Source organism: Vanellus vanellus, assembly GCF_965231255.1.
Source record: "Vanellus vanellus genome assembly, chromosome: 2".
Classification (NCBI taxonomy): Eukaryota; Metazoa; Chordata; class Aves; order Charadriiformes; family Charadriidae; genus Vanellus; species Vanellus vanellus.
In genome coordinates this window covers 43,510,609-43,537,135 of record NC_138906.1, presented here as the reverse complement: position 1 = coordinate 43,537,135, position 26,527 = coordinate 43,510,609, and the positions used below count along the sequence as shown (strand labels likewise).

Below are 26,527 nucleotides of genomic sequence, written 5' to 3'. Positions count from 1 at the left end.
GTCACCCCCCCAGTGGGCTTTGAGCATCTCCTTTCGCCACCAGCTCTACGCTGACGCGGAAGGCTAGTGGAAGTGATGCTACCCATTCCTCCCTCCTGCCACATCGGGACCACTCAGCCCCCATGCGCCACGGGTTTGCTGCGCGTGCCTCACGCCACTTCGTTCCTCCCTGCACATTCCCGTCGCACTGCCTTCCTGCAGCCCTGTCTGGTTCGGGGATCCGTGCCAGGGGTCAAAACAGCATAATTAAGATATTTAAAATAAGGTTCTACATGGGAGACACATTACTCAGGGTGTTGACGTCTGTTGCATTGGATCTGGATTTCTCTTGACCATATAGTCAATCGTAATGCCTGTCTCCATCAAAGCAATTAATAATAAACTAGTGTGTTTTTTGTCACATATAGATAGCGCTAGCAACTGTTTTGGTGTGTTGAAGGCTAACCTTAAAAATCCTATACATGACTCTACATGCTACTGCCCACCAATAATTAATTATTTGCAAAACTTAAACTATGATAATGAAACACTGATCTTAGAGAAGAGGTTTGGGAAAGTAATTCCAGTTCCATTTACTATAGTTTCTTAAATAACAGTCAGATTCTTCCATTTTAGTTTAACAATAAGCCAGTAGGATCAAAGGATCTCAGGATAACTTCATACAAAATGTTTTGACTTTGTTTATGATTCCCAGCTCAATGTTTTATTTTGAGGAGATGTAGAAATCTTCCTGACTTAACAAGAACAGAAATTGCAGTACCCGTTGATAACTAAACAAAGAATGTGTGCACACCGTATTATAACATGACTTCTCATCTATGTTCTGCTCGTGGGATATATTGAAGTGAAACCTAACATTGTCTTCAGTTCAGACAGTGGGATGCTTGAGGTCACCTTGCTTTTGCATTTCTCTGGTCTTGGCACAAGCCGGCTGGCAGTTTGCTTCAGAGCATCCTCAGACACAGCCGTAACTGGTACAGGTCCCCTGGGGAATGCCGTGCAGCCGGCCACTGGTCTCCGGTGTACAGGGAGCGCCTGTCCTCCGAAGGCTGCTGGTGAAACAGGAGATCCGAAATACCGGCTGCATCCACCGTGGGTTGGGGCATCTCACTCCTGTGTGTCCGGGTGCCTTTCTTGTCCACGTGGACCAGCACAAAGGCAAGAACGTGGTCTTTGTCCTTTGAGTGTGTTACTCAACTGATGCATTGTCACTCACATGCTGGTGGCACTTAGTGTCGGCAGTGAGCCTGATCTGCAGCCGGAGTGGGCTTTTTGGTCGGTTGTTCTCCTGCTCCCGCTCATCGTGCAACCATGCGGCTGCTCGGCGGGAGCTGGTGGGGACTGCAGGACTGCGGGCACCGCTTTTTGGTCTCCGCTCCCGTTTCGCTGCCAGGACTTGCAGCGGCTGACATGCTTTGGCTGGTTGCTGGAGTACATCATCTAGCTTTAGTGTGGTTTATTGCTCTGGGCTCAAAAGTTTGCTCTGCTCATTTATCATCATTTGCTAACCTTAGAACAGGTATACGCTCCCAACGTCAGCCTGTGTAGGAGAGCTTGGCAGAGGCTGCAGGCATCCTTTAGGGATGACAGGCATTTAAAATCCCTTTTATGGTAACGTTAAAAGGGTCCTCAGTGTAAGTGGTGATAATGCTCAGAGGATTTCTTAAAAAACTATTTTGCGTAAAGTATTCCTTTTAATATATCCTTCTGCATAAACCCTTTCAGTATAATTACGGCTTTGTAAATCCTCATTATTTGTTCTCTATTTGTAACAAAGGATTTGTCTGTTGAGTTACAACTGCAAATACCTCATAAGCCCGGCAGCTGAGTATTATCTATGATATACTGGGCGGGGGGGGAGAACAAGCAAATACCACTCTCTTTCTAAAAATACAGAATTGTAAATGAAGCCTTTTTTATGGAGCATCCAAAATGGGGAAAATACCACTTTCCCCTTTCCTGCTAGTTGTGCATTCAGAAGTTTTCAATACGTGCATGATTGCAGTTTTGAATTTGAGTACTTTGGAAGGTTTTTTTCTTCTGATCTCCTTTGGTAGAAATAAACATAAAAGGCAATTGCAACAGATTGGGTTTGATATATTACTACACAGTTACTAAACAAACGTTTAAATCTGTCAGTTTGTCTCTTAATTGGAGTTTATTCCAATTCCACCTTTCAGAAAACCTCGGAGCTTCAGCATGCTTGACCTTAGCTCCAGAAAATAAAGCAAATATCATTTCTTAAGGCTTTTATCCTGTTAGCTTAGCCAGAAAATCCTGATTCAACAATATTTTGAATTTAGTCATAGTTGGTTATCACTAGCAAATGATGGCATTGTCACTAGCGGTGTTTGCCACCACCTCTCCGTGATGAAAAGAAGTTCGGCAGCTGCAGAGACTACTTAAACGTAACTGTGTTTCAGTAGAGATTTGTATTTGCTGTATATATACCGGGCATAGGGAGACATTCCAAAGCCCTTCTTAGAAATAGCTGTTTCTATTTCGTTATCTATTTCTTTTATAGGTAATCAAAACTGCTGTTTGGAAAACACTTCCCAGTGGAATTGCTGGCCTGATGGTTATACAGCGTTGTTGTACAATACTCCTTAAAATCTTTACTGTACCATAAATAAGAAGAAATTCCTCTCCTCTCTAAGCTTGCTTTCACTGACTTTCACATGGCAGATTTCCATTTTTTTTATTCTATTTATTCTATTTATTTTTCATAGCTTTTAAAACGTACGCAGAGCTTAAGGAGATATTTCTTGCTCAAATCATGCAGTCTGTGCCGCAGTTCTAAACTGCATTGGGACGATTTACGGGGATGTGTGCTATACGTGGGACTTAAATGAGGGCATGCGCCATACAGTTAGAAAAAAATAGAAGAAAGATATGTAACAAAAAAAAAGATCTTAAAATCAAAGATAAAGCAGTTAATGCACTACAGACTAGTTCATCAGAATTTTTTTTTCCCCATTAGATGCATATATTAAACCTCTGCTTTCACAGAACTTTCTTGTTTTAATTTTGGATGGAATTACCATGAGAGCTGCAATCCAGCATGCACGTGTGATGGCTGTCATCCACCATCCCCAGCAGAACATGGCACCACCAACTCAGTTATTAGAAAATGTACTGGGGGGGGGAAATACGCGTTCTGGATGTGTCATGGGTTGGAGGCTGCTAGGCCTTAAGCTCTGCGATCCATTGGATTGGGACTGGCACCCTGGAAAAGATAACATAACAAAGTCTGTCTTGTTTTATTCCAGGGCTCAATAATGACATTCCCTGGCTGGGGATGTTGTGCAGCGATATTTACTGTACATTCATCCTTGAGGATACTAGCCTTTTTAATTCTGCTGTCCCATAAAAGACAAACTAGGGACAATTAAGACAACCGTAATCATTCTCATGTCAATGGGGTGATTACACGCAGAAAAATACGTGCTTTCTGATACAAGGTTTGAAGGTCCAAGTCTTATCTCTGCTGTAGTTTGTGCTTACTCAGACATATGGATAATGATTAAAATCAGGCATCTGGTGTAAAACAGTCTGAATCTAAGGATGAAGTGTCTCACCTTGTTTTGGCTGTCTCAGCTTGTCTGCTGTCTGGGTTCCTCTTCAGTAAGCTGAAGGAGGAGAGGAGAAAACTCCAGGGTGCTGTTTGCACCACCGATCTCAGCAGTGGTATCCTCCACCAATAAGAGCAGTATGCGGTGAAACGTTTGTGGGATGAACGTCCCTAAGTCCCCAAAACTTTCCATTTCCCCACCTTCATACGTTGCATTTAAAGCTTAGAGGTTCCCCTCAGATTTGAGTATTGTTAGTTTTTTGTGAGGTTTTGGGCAATACTCAGAAAACCGATGAACATTCCTCGTTCCGAAATAAGTATGAAGGCTTGTTTTCAACATCCTGATGCCTTTCATAGTTGGGTTTTTGATCTTAGGCAAGGTTCTCAAGCCTAAGGTGAATAGAAGGTTTCTCATTGACTACAGTGTGCATCATTGCACTTTGGGTGGCACTGGTCCAGGCCCTACAGAGATGACATCCTTAAATACCTTCCAGAGGGAGAAAATAATTGGGTTTAGGGCATATGATTATGTTATGTTATGCACAGAGAGAATACCTGCCGTTTTCTGAGATCCACTTAGTTCTCTTGAATTCTGTGAACGCCTGTGCTGCAATAATACATTAGCTTTTCCTTTTAATGGCACAAATAGTATATTTTTTAAAAAAGAATAGATAAATAAGTTTGAGGATTTGAAGCAATTCTTTTTGGTACAGTTTTTATTTTAAAAGTCAATTCATTTATCTTTGTCCTTTTTTAAGTAAAGGAGAATCGTGACATTAACATTTATAATTTAAATAAAACGAACTGTAATAGAGCTTGAAGGTCTACTAGCCAAAGTGTATTTTAATCTTGTTAATTCATCATAAAACAGAGAATTGTAATGGAAATGCTGGCAAAACAGGACTATAGACGTTACTATCTTTGGACTCACCATTTACTGGAGAGGGTAATAGCTTCTGGATAGCATATCCCTAGCGTTTTCAGTAAAGCCGCTGTGAGTTCTTAGCTCTTCAGGATGGGCTCAACAAACATACGGCAGTAGTAACGGTGATTTTTGTGTCCTCGTTATTCCATTTCTGAACAGCTGGGTCAAGCTACCTGGCTAAAATTTAAGACTTCTTAGACCCAGGTGGAAGACTACATCCAAAAAGTCATTGAACTTTATGATTTCTATGACAGCCAGTCATCAAGAGCAGTAATAAATGGTGGGTGAAGAAAGAGGATTGTGCCTGCATGTTCAGGTCTTCCTTGGGGAGAAGGACAAACATGAGACAGTGGCTCTGTGAGTGGTCATGCTGGTGGGGCAGCAGAACACAGACCACATGTTCCTCTTGCGGTTGGCAGTTGTGTGTAGGTGTGTATACCTGTGGGTGGGGTTCTATGCAGTTTTTTGGCAATGATGGTTACTTTTTAAACTGTACATATGCCTTATATGGAGATATTTTGTGTTTTCTGCTTTCCAGCTAGGATCTCGTCTTTGCTGTCCAGTCTAAACACGGGCTTTCTTCTAGCCTTTTATCCTGCAGAGAGCGTATACCCGCATGATAATTATAATTAGCATTGCACTGGTGGTAAACATTCTCAGGATGCATCTGTAGGTCCTGGAGTTTAGACTGTGCACATAGGCGTATCTACAGCCTCCTTGCACCCGCAGAGACCGAGTCTCCCTAAGGAAGCACCAAACAATCCAAGGAATGCTATGCAGGGTTTCAGAAATGTCACAGATTAGACTTTGGCATGCTGCAGTCATGGCTTTTCACTCTACAGAGTGCATGGCACAACTTGCTAACCGCTGCAAGTGCGGGAACTGTGAAATCAAATGGCCTTGAGTCAAGACTGGTGGGGCAGGAAGAATTAAATTACGTTTCTGTGCCAGCAAAGTTCCTTGCATCTTGAGGAAGAACTTTGCTGAGGGAGGTCACTGAGATTTTCCCTGTTGTGGTTTTTTTTTTCTCAGTAGGTTGTTGTTTTTTTTTTTCTTTTTTGTTTTTTTTTTTTTTTAACTGATGTGCGTTTTAATCCTTACAGGGAGCTGCTAAACAGCAGAACTGAGAACCAAACTTATTGGAGTGGCTTTAGGAATGAATTTATCTCTTGGTGGGGATTCTTGGTCCCCCACCCCTTTCTTTTTCCTTCCTCAGCTCTGATGGAGTGAGAACTTGGTGGCCTTTCCAGGTCTGTTTGGCTTTCAGTGATCTTTTGCGAAGAAGGAAATTGCAGTTGCTCTGCTCAGTCAGTCTTCTTGTGGACCTCTGAACATCAGAGCATCCTGTGGAGACTCCAGAAGGAAACTGAAGTAAATTCTGGGATGATGGTGAATCTGTCTGGAAGATTGAAAAGATTTGCATCTTTTTGTAACTTTAAAGAATTTCCCTAGTTGTTTCTTTGTGATTGAAGAGGTCTGTGAAGGATTTCAGGAGCCTAGAAGTAATTTTTAAGAGGATTAATAGGATTTCCATGGATAATAATATACGTAGAAGAGGAATGGTGCCCTCATATATCTGCCTCCTAATATGATATCTGTTCAAAGTCCTAGACAGAATATGTAATTTATGTCTAAATTTTGTGAAGTGCACCTGGATGCCTTCTCTCCTACTCTGTACTGGATAAGTGCTGAATCATTTGGAAAGAACTTGTTTTAGCTAATTGGGTGTATTCACTGTAGGCGATCAAACACACGTTTCGGTTAATGGCAAGATATATTGCTTTATCTTCGGTTTTGCAATTTCTGTTAAAAAGCATGCAACAGAAAAGATGAAATAACAATGACTAAAAAGAACGCTTTTATGTGTACAACTCCATGTAGTCAAGAATTTTCTAATATACATGTATTCGGCTGTCTTATCAATTTGGCAGTATTAGTTTTTTGTGGTACGACTGGAGTCGGTGGTGAGTCTTCTTTAAGAAGACTCATGAACAGCATCAGTAGCGAGGTACGTTGTTAAAACAATCTCTGTTGGTAGGTTTTTTTAGGGTTACTTTTAGTATTTACAAAACAGATCCATAAGGAGTTATTTTGAAAAAGATGGAGCTTGAAAAAGGGTTTATGATATTTTTTTTGTATCTGAATTGAAAGGATAATGGTAAATGCCTTGTTGGAGTTGCAGAGCCTTTTGTCACTGAATGTGGACAGTTGTCGGCTTAGTTTAACTGAATTGTATTGACGTGCTTTTGAGGCAGACTTTCTGACTTTTGAAGCAGATTTTGAGAATCCCTCCAGAGTGCATCCAAAGTTAACACATTTGGTGACTGGCAACAAATACTGTTTTTACTGTAAAGAGGCATATGCTTAGGAGTATGACACATCCGAATATTGCAATGGAAACGTTGTCTGGTTTTTTTTAGAGATCTTCCCCTCCGTCTAAGCAAGGGGGTCATGAAGCGTGACAGCAGTGCAAATAGTTAACAGGAAATGTTATATTTTTATGTGAAAGCAAAGAGCCCACGTGAAACTCTTTGCTGAGGTGACAGAGGCAGCAGATAAGGCAGAGAGCCTGACAGGTCTTCTGCAGGAACTGTTGAGCGCTTGGAACCTCACTTACCTAGTGTGGTTCTGGGCATGCTGGGGTGGAGGTTGTCTCCACTTGGATAGAAGCCAGATCATTTGCAGATAGAGTGAAGCTTCCTGCTACCTGATGGAGAAAAATAACGGGCCCATCTTTCTCTAGGATGTGGTCCTCTTGGACAAAGGTCTACTGAGACCATCAAGCTAGGCAGGCAGCAGGGCCTGTGAGAACGTATGATGGGAGGTGCTCATGGCCCTCATTACAGCTTGTCCTGTTATCAACAGCTAGATCAGATAAGGGAAACTTATGCAAATTGTTTCTTTAAGCATGGTAGGATTATTTTTTTTTTTTTCTGGGAGTCATAAAGCCTGCCAAAGTCAGCTTTCGTTCTTCTTTGAAAGGTACGTAGGATGAGTTAAATATGCTTCAAAGCAGCCTGTGCTGTGAGTGTTTCTAGCGTAGAAATACTTCGCTTCAAAAGCTGTGGATCTTGTCACAAGTCCAGGATGACTTTCAGTCTTCTTCAGACTTGCCTCTGTACCTGCTTTGTAGTTAAAACAGGCTATCCTGTAAGATATTCCTTTCCCTGCCCACAAAGAACCATTCTGGTCCCATAAACTTTGTGCTGTGGACCACTGTAGTATTGGGACAGGTGAGTAATAAAGAATGAGAAACATAATATGTCCTCAGTTGCACCCTGGCTAGCTTCAACGGGTGTTTTGCATGAGAAAAGTAAGAAGGATTTGGCTCGTGCTCTAACAAATCCCACTCAATCCTATTGAAACCCTGTGTAGCATCCAGTGATACAATACCTACTGGTCCTGTCCCTCGATGCCTGCAGTGCGTGCAAAAGCTGTCTTAAGTTACCTCTAGTGGGTGATCCAGACCTAAAGCCAGACGGGCAAATGTGAAGTCATCTGGTGTTGCTGCACGTTTTAATAGCCAACTATCAGAAAATTAAACCTGTGAGGTTTTTATGTATTTTACTAAGTAATGGAATGACCTTATAGTTATTCCTCTCCCTTTAAAGGTATATATGTGCTGTGGGAAATCAGACATTGCAAATGTCAACTCTGATGAGCTGATTCATAAAAATGAGATCTTATGCCTTTTCTCAAAATGGATGGTTAGTCTAGTGAATTGCTGCGCTTCAGGAATGCCTCTTTTTAAGTTTACCTGTTCCATTTCTGAAATAGGCTCATTTTATAGGTTTCTCATAAAATACCAGGTGAACATGCTCTAAATTAAGAGTAGAGGCACTTGTACTATTCAATTAAGCTTTGCTTCCCTCAGATTGACAGATTCACAGCTGTTCCTAAAAGACTCTGTTATTAACCTCTCTGTCCCCCAAAACACAGTATTTTCACCGTAGAACAGGGAATTCATCTCTTCAACCACTGTGCTTAGGGCCAAGCTTCGAATTTGTCCTTGGCAAAGACGAACAAGCTCTCTCCTTGTTTTCCCTTCATCTGTACATTTCTAACCATACTGACTGATGGCTAATGAAGTGTACAGAAAGCGCTAGAGATGCTTTTGGTTGAGATGCTTTGCCTGTGACTCAGCGTGATTTTCTCTGCTTTTCAACAAATACCAATAATAATTGTCAGATTTTATTAGACTTCTCTTTTTGTTTTCTATTTCCTGCTGTGTGTTATGCTAATTTAGAAAACGAAATAAGATAAAGTGTGATTCTGTTATTGCATATATTAGTGGCAAAAAAGTCTCATTTACTTCAGAGTTACCAGAATCCAATTCCCAATTATAGTACCGATGCCTGCAAATAGTTCTCCTTGGTTGTAAAGGACTCAAGGCAAGTCACAAAGAAATGAAAGCTTAATTAATATTTTTGCAGGCCTCAAAATGCATTGATTGTTCTGAGTCATGCCAGAACTTTGTAAGAATAGTCTTAAAGCTTATCTGTTTTTTCAGATTTTGTCATGTACGTTGGTAAACTGTTGGCAAGTGTGCCGTTTAGGGTGAGTTGAAGCAGGTGTTTAATGAAATGGCTTGATGCTTTCATTCTTCTACAACCGCCACTGGCCCTGCCTGTTTTGGGATGGAACAGAAAAAAGCTGCTTTTAAAAAAAAAAAAACCTTCCAGGCTGGCACCGTCTTTGAATAGGCATAGTCCATCTTATAGTCCATTGAATAGTGTGAGTCCATCCTACAATAGAAAATTTCAGGTGTCAAATACAAATAACAGCAATACAAATACTGGTTGTAAAGTACTGCTTGCAGTGAAAATAAAGCTATAAAGCGTGCCTTATCAGCCTATAGTTTAGGTGATGAATTGATTAGGTCAATTAGTTGTATTGATATTTCCAAAGCATTTGAAATGCTTGTTCAGAAACAACGGCTAATTAAGATAGTAAATAAATAAAGGCTTCCACCCCAGAGTGTTGAGAATGATTAACTCTCCAAAATAATGGAAAGTTATTTCAGTTATGTAAAAAGAACTCCACTGGTTTTGGTATTAAATGAAGTGAAACTAAAATAGTAACTTCAGAAAGTACTTTTTACCAAATGGATCTTTAATACAGATTTCTTTATTCTTTTCAGTGAAAGAACAGAAAATGAAGCTCTGATAAGGTAAGATTTTTTTCTTATTCCACTTTAGTAAGATATTCAAGTTAATTGGAGGTAATTTTTAACAAATATGCTCAGCATTTCAGAGTAGATCCCAGACATGGTGTGGGTCAGTATGTCAAAACTCAAAAAGTGAAGGAGACAGTATTGCAGAATGAGTGTAACAACATTTGGCTATTTTTTATTATTACTAAGCTAGTATTTGGTCTTTGAATCAAAATAAGATACCTGCATAGATGTGGAAACTTCTTTTTGCCTATAAGGAATATACAGGTAATTATTTTTCAGCAGACTCTATAGTTTTCACTACTCAGTCAGTTAAAATCTTTACTTATAAGGACAACTTTTTTGCAGTTTGAAAATGAAATGTCAGAGTATGTGCTGATAAAACAAGTAGCTTTGTAGCAAATTCTTGGGTTTTGAGATGTGGTGGTGGGAGTTTATGAATTACATAGTTAAATAAATGTATCTGTAGAGGATTGAATTTTCCGAGGAGTGAGTATTTCCTCTTCTATGTAACGCGATGGAGGCTGCTGCATTCTGGAAATAGATTCTCTATGCATCTGCTAGATAAGCAAAAGGCAGATGAAGGTCTTTCAATATGTTATCAGTAGAAAGGGGTGTTAAAAAAGGGGGTTTTACCTTTTTATTTCTTTCGTTGCTAGTGAGGACGCTGACATTCATGTGCTGTGTTATCTAGAAAGTGAAGCAGCTATGTCAAATAACATAACCAGGCCTATGATAGCAAGTTGTTCTGACAGGCAGCTGCAGTACAAACCTGTTCAGAGCATTACAGAAATATAGAATTACTTTTCAGTCACAGTTTCAATTTTAATAGCCATTCACAGGATACCAAGGAAGGGAAGTGTTGCTGGTTAGTGTTTTCCTTTCCTCCCATACTTGCCTGTTTTGGTTTTTATTGGTGGTTCAAGTAAAAGCTCGCAGAGTTGTTAGCTGGATTTCATGCACCTATTTGAAGTCAAACACCTTCCAAATGGAAGTGTTATTAAAAGGACTGTTTTTTTTTTTTAAAACCTGCTCACATCTTAAACAAGTAAAAGTCAATACGTCTACATAAAATGTGTTCTTGATTTGCGGAGGGGCATCCTTGGAATAGGGAAGTGGGTGGCTAAAAAAAAAAATAAATTAGCTAAGCTATGCAAAATGTAAACTGTTTGAAACCACAAGTGAGTAGAAACGTGAAATATTAATGGAAAAACCAGAAGTGTTGTGAAGAAGTAATGAGGTGTCATATCACTTTTATTTTGTTGTGGAAAATTTTAAAGTGATGTTGTAAATAGCAGACAAACTAGCTATGTATATTCTTGCTCTGTATTAGTATGTGGAGAGTATGTACATGTATTTGCAGTTACAAAGGTGTGTGCGTATATATCTCAGAGACAGCGGGATGCTGCTGCTCTGCACCAAATCTGTGTGAATGACTGAAGGCCCTTCTGGAATAGAGTCAGCTAAGGAACTTTATAATGTGTCGAGAATCACATGAGTAGTACAGGGATTTAGTAAATGCCAGAAGAAATTCTAGTTCTGAGCAGTCTTTGTACACTGATCTCATCGGCGCCTGTGATCCAGGGAGGACACAAGTCCTCCTTCTGTCTCCTTACCAGGATTCAGCCATACACGAACTGGGCAAACGCTGCGAAAACGAATTAAGCTCGCTGTGTTTGTAGCTGATCACTAAACACAAGAGCGCCTTATGTGGAGCCTCTGAATGCTACAGTAATATAAATGTCTAAGTAGTATGCCTAAGTAATATAGCATGACAGCAGTAGTGGAAATTTACTCGTTTTGTTTCCCAGAGTCACAACTGGAAGTATTTTAGGGTACATATTGCTCACTCCTGGATTTTCGCCTTGGCAGGACCTGCAGAAGTACTGGGTCCTTCTGTTAGTGGGATTTTTATGTGATTTTGACAACTGAGTAGCAGAAAACCACCTGCCATCAGCCATTTATTTCTTTATGAGTTAACTATATTATTTAGTAACTACCGATCGGGTTTGAGCTAGAATGTATCGATTTTAAGCTAAAAAGGAAACTCTGCGGATAGCAGGGCTATTTATCCCAAATTTCCAGGTCTTACAAGTGGGTGATTGCTATGAAAGCTGGAAGAGCTTGTTGAGGATGATGCTCAGTGCCTTCCCCTCTCACTTGAATTGACTTTTCTCTTTTAGTCTCTATAGTCAAAAGCTATCTATAATCCCACCGCAGCTGCTGTGCGTTGGATTCAGGAATCCCTGTTTTGATTTGCCAAGCCGGCAAACTGTTTATCTCAGGTAAGAGAATTTTGAGGTGTGATGTGGTTAGTAGCTAAAAATATCTGCGTAGGGAGATAGGACGGGGCTTCAACAGACAAAAACACAGCAAGATAAGCAAGAGGAGTTCAGGTTGGAAATAGGAGGCTGTAGGTGTAATTAACCATTGGAAACGCTCAGAAGGGAATGTGGTAGATCACTTGGAGTAATTAAATCAAGATTAGATCTCCTTCTGAAATATCTTCTAGTAGAGTTACAAGTTCTTGTGCTTTGTAAAGAAATTGCTGCGTGAGGTATTGGTGCCTGTGCCAGGCAGGAAGTCAGACCAGATTATCATAAGAGTTCCTTCAGGCCTTCTAAATCCACATCTCCACCAACAAAGGCTCTTATGTGGTACAGGCAGCCACAGGATTTCCAAAATCAGAGCTGGGGCAGGTCACTCTTGTTTCGGTGGTGAAAGGTTGAAAAGTCTTTTGAGCAGATCCTTGAAGAAGCGTGGTGCTGTGGGTACGGCGCCGCTGCCTGCGCAGGGTTTGCCTGCCACGGTCGTCCCTACCCGTACCGAGCCAATTTCTGCCCACAGACACATCTTTCTGCATAATCTTCTAATATCTCACCTGGCTTACTTAGCAGCTTGCGTTTTGTATTGAGAGCACTGTGAAGTAGCAATTTATCTATGATGTTTGTTGAATCCCTTCTGTGATGTAACTAAAATCCTGAATGAATTCAGCATTTCCTACAGTTATTCTGTGAGCGTAACATAGGATTTTCTGTAGCCAAATGTGATATCTGAAATCTTAATATCTGTAAGAGTAGAAAGATCAGGTTAAATTTTTAGCAGACTATGCAGAATTCCTAATATAAAATAATTTGCTTTCCCCCAAACTGAACCCCCCCAATCTTTTATGTTTGCTCTGGGACCTGCATGGGATACGGAGAGGTGGTGGAGGATACTCACCTTCCCATTCTCATCATCAGCAGGGAAGTGCATCCAGCTTTTACTGGATAAGAGGCAGCAGATCCTTTTTATAGAAAATACATAAAAATGGTTGATCAAAAAAGTAATTTTTTTAGTAGAAGAAGCACAAAACGCTGTGTTGAACAAGGATAGCCCTGACTCCTTTTTGTTATTTTGATAAGTTCATTAATTTCAACGTCCAAAATTGATCAGGAGTTACTGTGCAAAATCATGCAAATGGAAAAATCTATCACCTTGAGTTCAGAGTTACGTCATCCTACTGCACTTGCGTAGCATTGCTTCTATTACAGGAATGTAGAGTGTAAATCCACAGTAGTATGACAGGAGCAATAGCTAAGAGCTGTGCTGGCCCTACGTGTGCATAAAAAATGATTCAGGAGAGTTTTCACGCAGTTCCGGCTCTGTTGAAAGATATGTGAAAAAGCTTTTCTGGAAAACTTTAAGAAACTAGAGCTACCCAGGGTAATTCGAGGGTAAGCCCAGGCATATCAGAGGATTTTGTGTTCTGGAATACGTGATACCCGACCTGCTGGGAGGTGGTGGGCACTTGGTACCCGACTTGTTGTTCCTGTACTCTGAGCATCCCTACTGCTCTCCTTCCCTGGACTAACCTGTACGTATGGTTTACACATGGCATTCTAAACCTGAATTGGGAAAATTATTAGACTGAAACAATAGGAAAGCAAAAATAGAGAAATACCCTTGTGTTTGATAACCCATAGTAAGGTTGCTGAGATAAGTAAGTCTGTGTCCCTGCACATGGAGGCTATACCTGCTTTCTTGGGCATCCAAAAAAAAAGAACGGTGAGGGAGGGCAATAGATTGGAAAAGGATACAAAAAGGTTAATTACCCTTGCTAGTAGGTAAGGGATTCGTGGCTGTGGTGAAGTAGAAAGGAGAGAAGACTTTGGTTTGTCAGGAGTCAAACATGTTTGGCTGGTTGCTGTGCAATAACAGTTGTGATTTTTTAGTATGAAGTTTCTTACTCACCATCTCTCTTGAAAATAGATTACATCCCTACGGTTTTCACAAATTCCTGATGGCCATAATACTCACTGTGGAGAGTATTTAAAAACAAACTTCAGGATGTCTTTTTCACATGTTTTTGCTGTCACTGAGTCACTCTTAATGGATACTTCAGTTCTGGAAAGGAGTGGAGGAGGCTGTGCCACAGAAGAAAATTGCTCTCTCCATTAGTAAATGTACTTGAGCCATCAGATTGCTGCTGTTTTCTTCTATATGTGAAAGCTCATGGCTAAGTCATTTGACATAAAGGAAAACAGTCTTCCGTACCACAGAAGAAACGCCTCTACTGGGCAGTGGTACACAAAGCTGCAGAATTGATTTTGGTTATGGCTAGAGCTTCCGTGGCATTTCTTTCAGTCAATGCTGTAAAAGTACTCCAGATGACAAAAGGGAGGAGTTGTGTTGAGGTCTGGGGAGTTCCTTCGGCTTGTTTCCAGCGCACTACTAGTCCTGAATTTGTTATTTATATTGAAGAACTGTGCTTGCTTTCAAAGCTCAGTTTTACTGCATTTAAAAGCTATTGAATCTTGTTTCCTGCACTTTGTTTACTTAATAACCCCGCTACAAGCATCCATGATTTTGCCTGGGTAGCTTGCTGTTCTCTTCCAAAAAATAAATATACCCTTCTTTTTTTTTAATTTTTTAAATTCACATGCTGGGTTGGAGCACAGTTTGGTGTAAATAAGTACCCTGGTGCTTACACTGTGCTTGCAGTGTCTGCTCAGATGAGGGTTAAGTGTGCTGTGCTCACTGTTACATAACTTTGCAAAAAACTGTCGATTCAGGGAAATTCTGCTGACGTGAGAGAATGGGAGCATCGGGAATGTTCTCTCCTGCTTAGTGGAAATGTGGCTTTTGGTGACTAGTACATATGAAAAATATCAGATTGTGCGTACGCGCTCATTGCCAGAGTCCAACCTGAACATCACGATGATGTTCAGGGCAGCAGGTCCTGCTGTTTGCTGCAGCCCTGGGAGGACGGATGTGGCTCCGGTAGCAGCAGGTTGGTACAACATATGTCTGGCTGCTACCAGAAGGGATATGCAGCCGGACAGTGTTTTGTTTTGAGTAACCTATAGAAGAGTGCTTCTGAAAAATTGCCAGGTTGGCCAAACAGATCAGTTCCCATCAGCGCTCTGGAGAGACAGCTGTTCATTTGGCTACATCTGCCTCATTTGGCTGAGTGGGTCATCCCACTGAACAGAGTGGGCTCCAAAGAGCTACCTGTGCAGAAGAGAGGCTGGTAGGACAACGTGCCCTGTGTCGGAAACGCTGTTCGCCTTTTGGCGTGACGGAAATTGCCTTGCCTTCTGGATGCGGTGGAGGGGTAGGCTGCTAGTCTGATTTTTCTCCTTTTGCTATCTCGCACTTTGCCCCTCTGTTTCAGCCCTGAGGGGTCCTGTGTACTACAGAATATTTCAGATTACTGTGTCCTGCTACTAGCACTAGCCAAAGCCTCCTCCTCCCCCTCCCCCCCAATATATATTACTGTGAAAATATGGATTAGAAGGTCAATTAAAGGTTGGGAAAGTCAATGTTAGCTGATCAGCTAAAGGTTGGGAAAGCTGCTACAGGTCTAGATGGTGTTAGCTAGATTTGCTTCTAGGTCACTCTCATTCAGCAGCATCCTCAGAGCAAGCTTTGATTCTGTTGTTTCCATTTTCTCATCTGTGGCTTTAATCCAGTGCTCTTTCTTTAATGACATTCTATATACACTTGTCCGTTGAGTCCCACAGCTCTCCCCTTCTCCAAGTTTAGGATCTCAGTTGTTTGCACTGTTGTGCCGGAGACTCTGTGAACGATTTAATTTTCTCAATTGAGGTAAACAGCCAGTAAAAACACACGCCACAGCACAAAATGTTCTCTAATCACTTATTTGACAAGGCAGTTTAATTATTTAACATAGCTTGTAAAAGTAATGAAGTCCTAGTAACATGAGACTTAACACTCTCCTATTAATTTTTCCCTGAGAGGGAGGAAAAGGCTGCTATCTTTTTGCGCGCAAACTGAGAGCGTTTAAACTAGTGAGATTTGACTGAGAATACGTAAAAGGGGCTGGAACCTTTCAGTGCTTCTTAATAGTTTCGCTAATAGATAGTAAATCTAAGAGCATCGCACAGTTAGACAAGATTCTGCCTGTGTTGGCAAACCAGAAGATGCCGTCTGATGCTTTGCCAAAACAAAACAGGGTTTTCTTGGCCCAGCTGTATTTCTATTGAATGCGTAACTTAGTAAGAGGAAAAGCTCTAAGTCACAGCCTTGCTGAAGAGGTAGCATTCAAAATAATTTTCTCTAGCATGATAGATTTCGTGTTGCTACAAAATAAATAGTTAATCGGCGCTAATATTTTTGGTCCCCTCAGGCAGCGTGAGGTGTAGAAGTTCTAACTTTTTACTCAAGTAAGTGCAAGTGCAATCTAGCAGGAAGTTCAAAGTAAAATGCGTGTATATCCTAAAGTTTTTTTTTAAAATGGATTTTAGATGCAGCCAGCCAGGATTGATGGCTAATTTTGTTCCTGACAGAGAACAGTTTATCTCTAAGTTAAAAAGCCCTCCTCCCCCCAAAAAGTAAAAGAACCCAAAAAGAAAAATGCAAACTGAACTGCAAGCCGGCGTGCCTGTTTGATTGATTTAAGTTGTGTGGTGAACAACATCAGTTAAAATTACATTGAAAAAAAAAAAAAAGAAGAAGAAATACAGCCTCGAATGCTTTGCTTTTCAGTCTCAAAGGTGCCTCAACCGTGCCAGCCCAACTCGATGACTGAAGGGGATGGTCTGGTGACTCTCCAGAGTCGCACTTACTGATTAGTTTCTAATTCCTTGATCTTACGTGATATACTGCACTTCCTTTGTGTAGTACAAAAGGATGTTGTGCACAGCGAATATTTCTTATCTGAGCTGCTCTATGAAGAGCAGCGGCAGAGTTTGGCCCTTGGAGGGCATGAGCTCTCTGTGGGCTCTGGATACCGCTGAAGTCACAGTTGGGGGTCAGAGTGGTTGGGGTGTCAGAGATGGCTTCCTACCAAAGCCACAGCTCCTGCTGTCTTCATCAGACAAGAGGGTGGGAGACGAGGACTTCAATTCTTTGCTCCTCCTGTGTTTTCACTTGGGATGATTTTGTTTGCAGAGGGAGCAAGGACTAAATGGTCAACTGTATTTTTCCTTCAAATGTGAACTGCTGATTGAGGCTCCTTCTGCTGTTTTCCCTTTCTACTCAAGAGTCAGTAAGAGCACTTCCCCAGTACAATGACGGGCAGACCTGTATTTGTAATGAATAAATCTTGAGACAGTCATCGTGCGTGCATTTAACAAGACTTTCAGGACACATCTGCTCATTAATGCTCTCTATCTTTTGATCTGTTAGAAACTTGTTCGCATCCTTCTAGCCTTTCATTATCCTCTCACAAATTAATTTAAAAACCAATCATCCCTTCTTTGATTTAATAATCACAGGGGGAAAAAAAAAAAAGCAGAGGTAAAGGTAAAATAATAAAATTTCAGGGAGGGAAATTGTACATTCTGAACCGAGACTTGAAGTGCATGTGTACCTCACAGAAGGGCAGCAGGTTTCCATAAAGGTCACGCAGAAGTCAAGGAAAATGTTCTCTGCCACATCTGACTGCCACCACGGAAAAGAAGTACTGAATATTTGCTGACGGAGAGGATGTCAGGTTAAAATGTGTCCTTTAGTTATTGTAGATATGTAGTACTGAGAGAGAATCCTGTTGAGCAGTTATGACAGGTTTTGACATCTCTGACTGCCTTTGTATTAAGCTGCTAACCGTACACACCATTAGTCTCACCCCCTGATTGGGGCTGATTCAGAGAGCCCTACTTTTTGCAGTTACTGAGCGGGTTTGTAAAATGTAAAGACGTACAGGATAGTAAGAAATTCAGTGCAGAGCCACTTTCAAATACAATGACAGTACTAACCCCTCAAGATTTCCCGCTAAGTAGCCACAGTGCAGCTCTGAATTTCTTGAGGTATAGGAAGTTGTGTTTTTTTCTGGCCAAAATTCCTTTTCTGAAAGTGAACTGATTGGAAAATACCGGGGTTTCTGGGAAGAGCTCCAGCACGCTGGCAGCAAAGCGTAAGTAAACGTGACAGGGAGTACCCACTTCTTTCAGGAACTTGTCCTCAGTGGGAAAACGGCAGGCTCACCCTGGTGGGTTCCTGTTCTGCGTGGGTGGATTTGATGTTCTGTGTTTCCAAAAGTTGTCTAAAGGTAAAGCTTTCACATATAGGAAGAGGCAGAGGTTGAGCACGAGACTGCTGTAAAATGTATTATCATTCGTAATTCTCGTAAATTCGTAAATTTTGTTATTCCTTGCTTCCTTGAAATAAAATTAAAACAGAACGTGCAATGATTTCTTGTTCTTATGGGATACTAAATACGGGTTCTGATCGGCATAGTGTCGCACTCATTATATCAAAACCTTTTAGATGCTCTTAACTTTTTCTGCCTTTGTTAGACTGCCAGTACAATTTGCTCCAGCTAATTCTTAAATTAAGTGGAAATTACACAAATAGGAGTTATTTGAAGCTGCAGAATGATTTTATGCTCGTGCTTATGCAATGAACTATAGCTGCACAGCTGACCAGAAAACAGTCCTTAGTTCACAATTCCAGCCTGTTTTTCACTTCAGTGGCTTTTTAAACTTCCCTCTAGTCTTTATGCATTATTTTATGTGGTGTAACTGAAATTCTGAGAAGAGAAGGGAAAATGAACCATGGAGATGAAGAAATGTGCGAGGACAGATGAAGAGAGAGGTTTTGTGTGGGAGAAGGGCATGGAGAAAGCAGCGCTGTAAGGACGGTTTGATCAAGATGCTTGGGATGCTAAAGTGGTATATAGGAGAAATTAGATTAGCTGAGAAAGAATGCATGTCAGGAGAGGTACGATTTATTGGACTGGAAGAGTCTTCCTCAAGGACAGCAAGTGGTATAATTTTCCAAAGAAAGTGACTCTTTTCTTTGGGAATTGAAAACCTGATTGAATAAACGCTAGAAAATACCACGATAAAACCTGCGCTGCTAGAGGTGAGCACTCTCTGAGCAGAAGGCCTTTTCTGCCTCTGTATCTCGACTTGCTTGAGACAGCTCTGTGAGTCTGGTCCAGACCAGGGGTAAAACCATAAGGTATGTTTTCTCTTCCTCTCTCTCTTTTTCCCCCAAATGTTCTTATACTGCAGCTTGGCTCTGTCCACACAGGGCTGGAGCAGGCTGTGTTGTAACTTGCTTTAGCCACCGCTGAATTTAACAGCTTTTGGCTTTGTAAGCGGTGCCTTAGGAGAACTCTTGCTCATCTGTTCCCTGAGCCAAAGGAAAACTCCTCCAGTAGCTTTCCCAGTGTTTTCTCTGGCTGGAACACATAGTTACCAATTGCTAGGTGAAGATACACTATCTTTAATCATCTTTTATTTTTGTATTTTTGGTTTGTCCGGCTGACATATTCTAAGACATCCACTTTGACTGGAACAGTGAGAGAGCCCTTTCCCAATGGATTTTTTTTTCTTTTCCCTGTACCCCATGTAATTAAATTCTCCCACTGGTGGGAAAAACAAGGTTCCTTCATGTAAATGTGTGGCAAGTAGTTGAATACTGAACCAGTCAGTCACATTTCCCTGTTAAGCATACTTTTCAAATGTTTTTCATAACAAAAGGATTTATCTTTGGAATCTTGTTCAGAAATACCTTTACGCGGGTTTCCTAGCCCTTCACGATTGGCTCTCAGGAAATCTGATCCTATTGGCATTTAATCCGTTGCTAGAAATGTGTCTACTGGGAACTTCTTAAATAGGATTGCAATAAACATTTGGATTATATTTTGCAAGTATAAATCACTAGCAGATATTTGCATATTTATTTGTTGAATTTCAACTTCCACTTCAGGTTAGATGAGACATAAACAATTATACAGCACCTCTGGCAAAGAATTAGTCTAAAAAGCAAGTCAAAGCAACACTGGGAATTCAGAGGAAGGTTTCAGAAGTGGCTGTGAAAGGCTTGCACTTTGTTTTCTCTCCATAAATTTTATATCAAGTATGGAATTAATGTTGTAGGCTTTTACTCTGATGCTTCTTCTTTTTTGTTTTACTCTAGTATATCTTTATTAACAATAGTCATGGCAGCACTGTTCAGAGGCAGGAACTGCACCTTCATCTGCATCATTAAGGGAAAAAATGAACTTAATTTAAAGCCAGCTAAAAGATTCTTCCCCCCCCCCCCCCCCCGTTTTGTTTTTGGTTTTTTTTTTTTTTTTTTTTTTTGCCAAGGTCTGTAGATCAGTCTCTGAATCATACTTTGTAACAGAGGCGACAGACAAACGTGATCTGCCAGAAAGGTGTTAATAGGTTTTCTGCAACTAGTTCAGGTGAGGCTGCTGCAGTCAGGTGAAGTGTGAGACTCCCTGTGCCACCACCAGCCTGACTGGTGGTGATGCACTGCTAGAGATTCAGGGACCTTTTCTGGAAAGAAATGTCTAGCAGTTTCAGACTTCAGTGCTTTTATGATGGTTTGAGGGGAAAAAAACCCAACTTTCAAACTCATTGTCACTTATGTCCTAAATCAGTTTTAAGCAGAGGTATGCCAAGGTCGGCAGGCGAGGTACGACAGCGCGCTTCGGTGACCTAGCAGAGGAAATACCTGTTTGGATGTATTCTTGGCCTGCTTCGTTTTAGGAAAATCACTGCGGAAATTATGAGAGAAAATTAATGTAATTAATTATAATTAGTGTAGTGTTTATCGTGGATACACATTCCAAAATCTTTAACAACAGCGAAGGAGACTTCATAGCTTTCAGGAACTGTAGATTTACAGGAGCAATTAGATCACTTAAGCCAACCTGGAATATCTTTTGAACTCGGCGTTTACTGTCCATTTGCATCTTCAAAGATCCTCCCAGTTATTGACAATTAAATTTGATGCCTGGATGCTTGTTTACATGAAAGCAGTCGGCATATTCTTTCTGTTTGTGTCTCAGTGTGCCATATTTATTTAGCAGCATTGCTGGATTTTAAGTTCTGGAAATAAACCAAAGCATTAAGGGCATAAGGCTTTCCTGCAGTTCATTGCTTGTCCTTTCTTGCACACGTGGATATGCAGGAAAGCCTTGCACTGAATGTGAACCTGATAAACTCCCAATTCTCAAAACAAAGTGCTATTTTTATTATATAATAAGAAAGTTCAGATGACATTCTGCTTTGTACTCTGTTCCTACACATCCACACGTCCTTTGAAGTCCTGTCCTTATTATTTGTCCTATAAAATCTTTGTTGTTTGAAGGGAAACAACCCAATAAAGTGCAGCTTAGATTGCATGATCCAACTCCTTAATATGGTTTCACACTTTGATGGGAATAATCAAGGGTTGGAGTCTGAACTTTGATTTGCAAAAAGATATCCTTGTTAAATCCTTTAACTGTATTTTCTTTTTAGCCACGTACTTCTGCAATCATTTCCAATTTTGCAGAAAAGTCCAATAATGTTCTGTATCTGAGGTTCATGTAACCTTTTTTTTTTCCTATTTCACAAGCATGAGGAGTTACCTCTTAGTACCTAGCCTCTTATCAGAAAATGAAAATTACTCAAAGTGGGTTTATTGACTTCTGACCTGGAATTCCTGCCACTACTTCTTTCATTTTCTTCTGTTTAGGTAGGCATCCATTTCTCTTTAAGTTGTACAAGAATTCCTGCCCTACATTGTAATTACTTTTTCTTCTTTTCCTTTCTCTGCTGTTTGCAGGTCCTATTTGCAGTTGTCAGTGGATTAAATTTCTTGTAGTGGATTAAATTTTCTTGTAGCTGAAGGATATGAAGGAGGTTTTCTGCCTCTTTCTCTTCGGAAACCTTTCACCTAAGAGAGCTTAGTTTAGACTGGGCAGATAGCTGCCTTTCAGATGTGGCCAAAAATTTAAAAAGTCAGTGTCTAGAGGAAGCCAGCATTTAATGAAAATTCAGAGTCTGGATGGGTTTTTCTGGGCTGCTTTTTTTTTTTTTTCCTTGAAGGCAGAAACAAGGAAGGATGTGCAGTGATGCTGCACTGAATGAAGGAGAGCAGAGAAGACATTGGGACTGGATGCAGGAACAGAAGGAGATTTGCTTTCTATAGTGTTACCTGATAGGATCTATTTTTACATAGAAATGTCACCTGACAGAAGTCAGGAGAGAGAATATCAAAGTAGTTCAGATGCAGCTAGAGGCAGGAGCTAAAGACACGAAGGAGGAGAAGAAGCAGTTGAGGTGATCTGAATGCACAGCTGTATATAAATATAGTAGTTGGAAGGGAGAGGTCTTTGAGGAAGCTGACCACAGATCCATGTGGCTATAATCACAGTGTAGAGGCTGGCACTAATTGGTACTGGAGAAATCGAGTGAAAGGCTGATTTGTTATGATGGAGAACTCAGGAGAAAAAGGGAGAAACAGATCACACCAAAGAAGAAGAGTGGCACCAGAAAAAAAAGAGGGTAAGGTGGAGATAAGTAGATACTTGAGGCTGAGGTGGAACAAAGATGTGATTAAAGAACTGGGGAGAGAAATTAGAAGATAGTTGGGCAGCAGCAGGGGAAAAGGGAAAAAAAACCCCAAACATGACTATCTGGGATACCTAGTGATATGAGGAAGATGCAGACGTGTGTGTCTGAAGACTCCTTTTCTTTAGTTGGAAAGACACATCTGTCAGCAGACCTTGCTAGGGGGAAGAGCAGTGTTTTATTTTCCAGGAGCAAAGAAACAGCGTACAAATGTAAAGCTGAAAATGGTCCTGAAGAAGAAACTTGAGACAAAGATCTCAGCATCCCTGTTGGAACAAAACAAAGATTAATATATCAAGCAGGAGAAGAGTCTTCTAAAAGCTCTAAAAGCCGTGGCTGGTGTGGTATCAGTAGGATTATTTTGATCTCTGAGAAGGAAGGTGAGATAATGACAAGTAATGAAGATCTACAAAGAGCCATGAAGAACTCAGGTTCATTCAGGTATTCAGAGGTCTTCATGCAATGGGTCTGTCTGTACTAGTAAATTAAATGGTGCTATGAAGCACAGCTAGGCCCTGGAAATCAATTGTCTCTACTGTTAACTGTCCTTTGGTTTACATTCACAGGAACTCTCCTGAACTATTCCCAGCTAAAGTTTGAAAGTTATCTTGGGATTATTCTCAGTAGGAAGTTTGGAAGCAGCCACCCTGTTTTGGAGGGTAAGAGAGTTTAATAGCATGGCACCTTTCTGTGCCAGTTGGCCTCAACAGTCTTGGGCATGTTTATTTTGCTTGTAGAAATACAGCTGTAAATGGCTCAGTAGGTGCAATCCCTTGGAAACTTAGGACACCGACTGTCTTGGGTGCAAGCTGTGACAGGCAGTGAATATGATTTCTTCTTTAAAAAGGTTGCTGAACTGAGATGTTGATGTGCTTTCTCAGATTTTGTTTTGATGTAGCATGAGGACATCATAGAAGAGTTGGTTATACAAAATAAGCTTGGATGAAGCGTGCATTTAATTGTTTCCATTTAAATTTAATACAAGCGTAAGCAAACGTAGGTCCGTAAATAAGGCTCTTTCTCACAGAAGAATAGGCTGTGAAAGTAAGGAGACAAGGTAATGAGGTTGGTAGGTAGTTAAGTTAGCTGGAAGCAAAAACCTAGACATTTAAGAGAAGAGAAAATATTTTTAAAAGTACTTGAAACTTGTATCAAAACAAGGGAAATCTCCAGACCTAAATGGATAAGTAATGCAGCCCCTGGAAAGATAAATATGGATCTAGAATGGAATAAGGGTAATGCGAAGGTGATGGAGGCATGGAAATTTTACAGTCATTGAAGAAAAATGTACAAAAAGAAATTTCATGTGTTGCACTGTATATAATTCTGGGTTTTGAATTCAAGGTCGATTCAAACTAGAACGGGTACAGAAAGAAAGACATTTCTGAGAGCCTATATCTAAGCAGAATAGGCTAGCAAAGTAAAACCTGAGGCATAATAAGGTAGTTTTTAATAAATACATCAGGGAAAGGACTGCTGGAGGAGAAAGCTAGCTAAGTAACCTAAACAGTGTCGACACATGAACAAAGCTAATAACAGATTTCAGTTTTAGCAGAAAGCAGTCAATTGACTCTGAGACTAAGTTAGATCATCCCGGTTGCTAGAAAAGCAGCATGTATCTTCATTCACATTTTCTAAATGAGTTCAGGAATGTGATCTGTTCTTAACCAGATGCGCGGTTGGTCTTTTCTGAGGAACTTCAGAGATGCGCAAGAGGCGTTGCACTTTCCTTTCAAATGCTTAGCTTCTGAAGAGCCAAATGCAACGTTTTTAGAAAGGACTGTGAAGGGTATTTCAGCGGTTCTCCTCCAGCATATTGCCAGTCTTCCACCAGTCATCCCACTCGCGGGTCCTTTCCTCTTCAGTTCTGCCCTTTAGATTTGCTCTGTCGTGAGTTGATGTTGTATGGGTTCTTCATGGCCCTGCCATCGCAGGTGCTGCGCTGGTGTCCTGAATGACATCAAGTGTTCAGCTTTCTGGGAAATCACACACACACAGAAGTTTAGCTGAAAGAGCTTATCTCCGGGCAATGTAAGTTGTGTCAGACCGTGTGAAACTGTTGCATTAGTTTTTTCGTGGTGTGCTGTGTTGCTCGAGCAGAATTTCACGGAGAGCATTCAAAACACGTGTCAGTATAATGTTGGGAAATGTTTTGTTTATATGTGGCTGAACTTGAATGTGAGGTGATAATAATCCCAAATTGTGACAGAAATGAATTTTAATCTCTTTTTTTATTTCTCTTGGCCTTTACATGTTTCTATAAATACTGTGGAGTTGAACGAATACCAGACTGATGAATGTGGAAGCCCGCCTGTCAGTGTCTCAAAGGCAAAGCTTTCAATATAAATAGCCTTAAAAGTATAAATAGCAAAATCTCTATACTGTATTTATCACTGACCACTTTCTTTTTTCTTTTCATTGCATCTCCCATTTTATTTTTAGTGATGCTTACTTAAAATAGTTTCCCTGCTTTCCGGTTGGTGATTAGAAGGCCACTCTGGAATCCAAGTGATTTCTCAGCCAGATGGTGAGGAAAATGTTCCTTACTTGAGCAGTGGGAGCTTGAAGTCTTCTCTGTTCAGGCTGTCTTTACTGAAGCATCAGTGTAAAGTGAAACACATTTCATCCCAGCTTTGTCTGTTCAGTTGATTTCACGTACATATTCTTGAGTCAGTTTCAAAATGTGATTTCCAACATTGTTTGAGACCTCCAGTTCTTATGTTGATGTTATTCCATGTCCCCCTAAGTTTGTAGCTCTGGTTTTAGCTAACTTACTAGGGTTAATACTCTTCACTAATGTCACTATGTTGACAGCCACAACATTATTTTTTTTTATTTTTTTTTTAATTCCACAAATTCTAGAATGTGCGTATGCTCGTGATCACCTTGGCTGCACACGAAGTAATGTGAACAGGTTAAAGTTTTGATGACCCTTAGGTCTTAGCTTGACTTCACTGTTGCGACCGCAGCTTACTGTCCGTTTACCATTTGTGCTGTTACATCTTTTTCCTCTTTTGTGTGTATTAATAAATACATAATTTTAAAGTAGGGTTGAATCTAGCATGAGCCACACTGCTGTTTGGTAAGGTTTGCAGGCCAAAGCTGATCTTCCAACACAACTGGCAAATGCATCACTTGGTTCTTTTCTCCTAAACTGTCTCAAGAAAGGTAAATAAGCCTCAGCAAGGACCAGCTGATACACTGCTTTAACCATTTGCGCCTCAAAATGGCAGGGCAAGACGAAGGAGTCGCGTGGGAGCTTCCCACAGGAATGATGTGTACGAGACAGCAGTGTGATCAGCCCAGTAGCCGGGAGTGAGGATCCACGCTGAAGCATTCCTAGAAAAGGGTTGAATGGAGGGCATGGGGTCTTGGAGCACAGCAGGGCGGTGCCTGATATATGTAGCTCTGCTGCGTGGTCTCATGACATCAGGACAGCCAGCCAGCAGCAGCTCCTGATGACCATGAGACCAAGTGCTGGGACACCCAGATTCCTTACTGGGGTGCTTTGAAGGTGTCATCAGGGTCTAAGGGTCTAAGGTTCTCGCGGGAGCATCTGCTGTGCCCCATGGCTGCTTGGGCACTGTGAGTGGACAGTTATTTGAGGCAAATAAGGTCACAGTTGGTTCCTTGTATCCCTGACTGCGTGCTTTGGTCTCAGCCTGAAATGCTGCCATGGGAAGGAAGAGGAAGGAAGCAAGATGGGAGGTCTTATGGCAGAGAAGTAGGAAGCAAGTGGACTGGTTTGTGTCCACATCAACAGCAGCAACCAGCTGCCTGGCTCTTCAGTGGCAGCAGCGGTTCCCTCTCGTACCAAGAGAAATGCCTTCTCCCACGTCACCTTGTCCCAGCAGCCAGGAGGAATGTCTGTATGGGTGGATGAGCCAGGCCCAGTGCGCACGTCAGCCGCGCCAAGGTCTTTGCTTTTCTTTCTTGCCCTGTTGGTGGACTCCCAAGAGCAGCGGATCTGGGAGCAGAAAGCTGTTAGGATGAGAGGTGACGTTCCTGTCTCTGCCTGAGCCTTTGCTACTGTGGTCGTCCCCATGAGACTGCTTGTA

At 41.1% G+C, this 26,527-nt stretch overlaps 1 long non-coding RNA gene across 1 annotated transcript in view; it reads left to right on the top strand.

The window, feature by feature from the left end:
- Window positions 1–9,635: 9,635 nt before the first annotated feature.
- The window catches only part of LOC309668915, a 78,971-nt gene continuing 62,079 nt past the window's right edge, over window positions 9,636–26,527 (top strand). Inside the window, exon 1 of the long non-coding RNA XR_014268873.1 lies at window positions 9,636–9,666. This is a non-coding gene — a long non-coding RNA (uncharacterized lncRNA). The remainder of the gene's footprint in view (window positions 9,667–26,527) is intronic.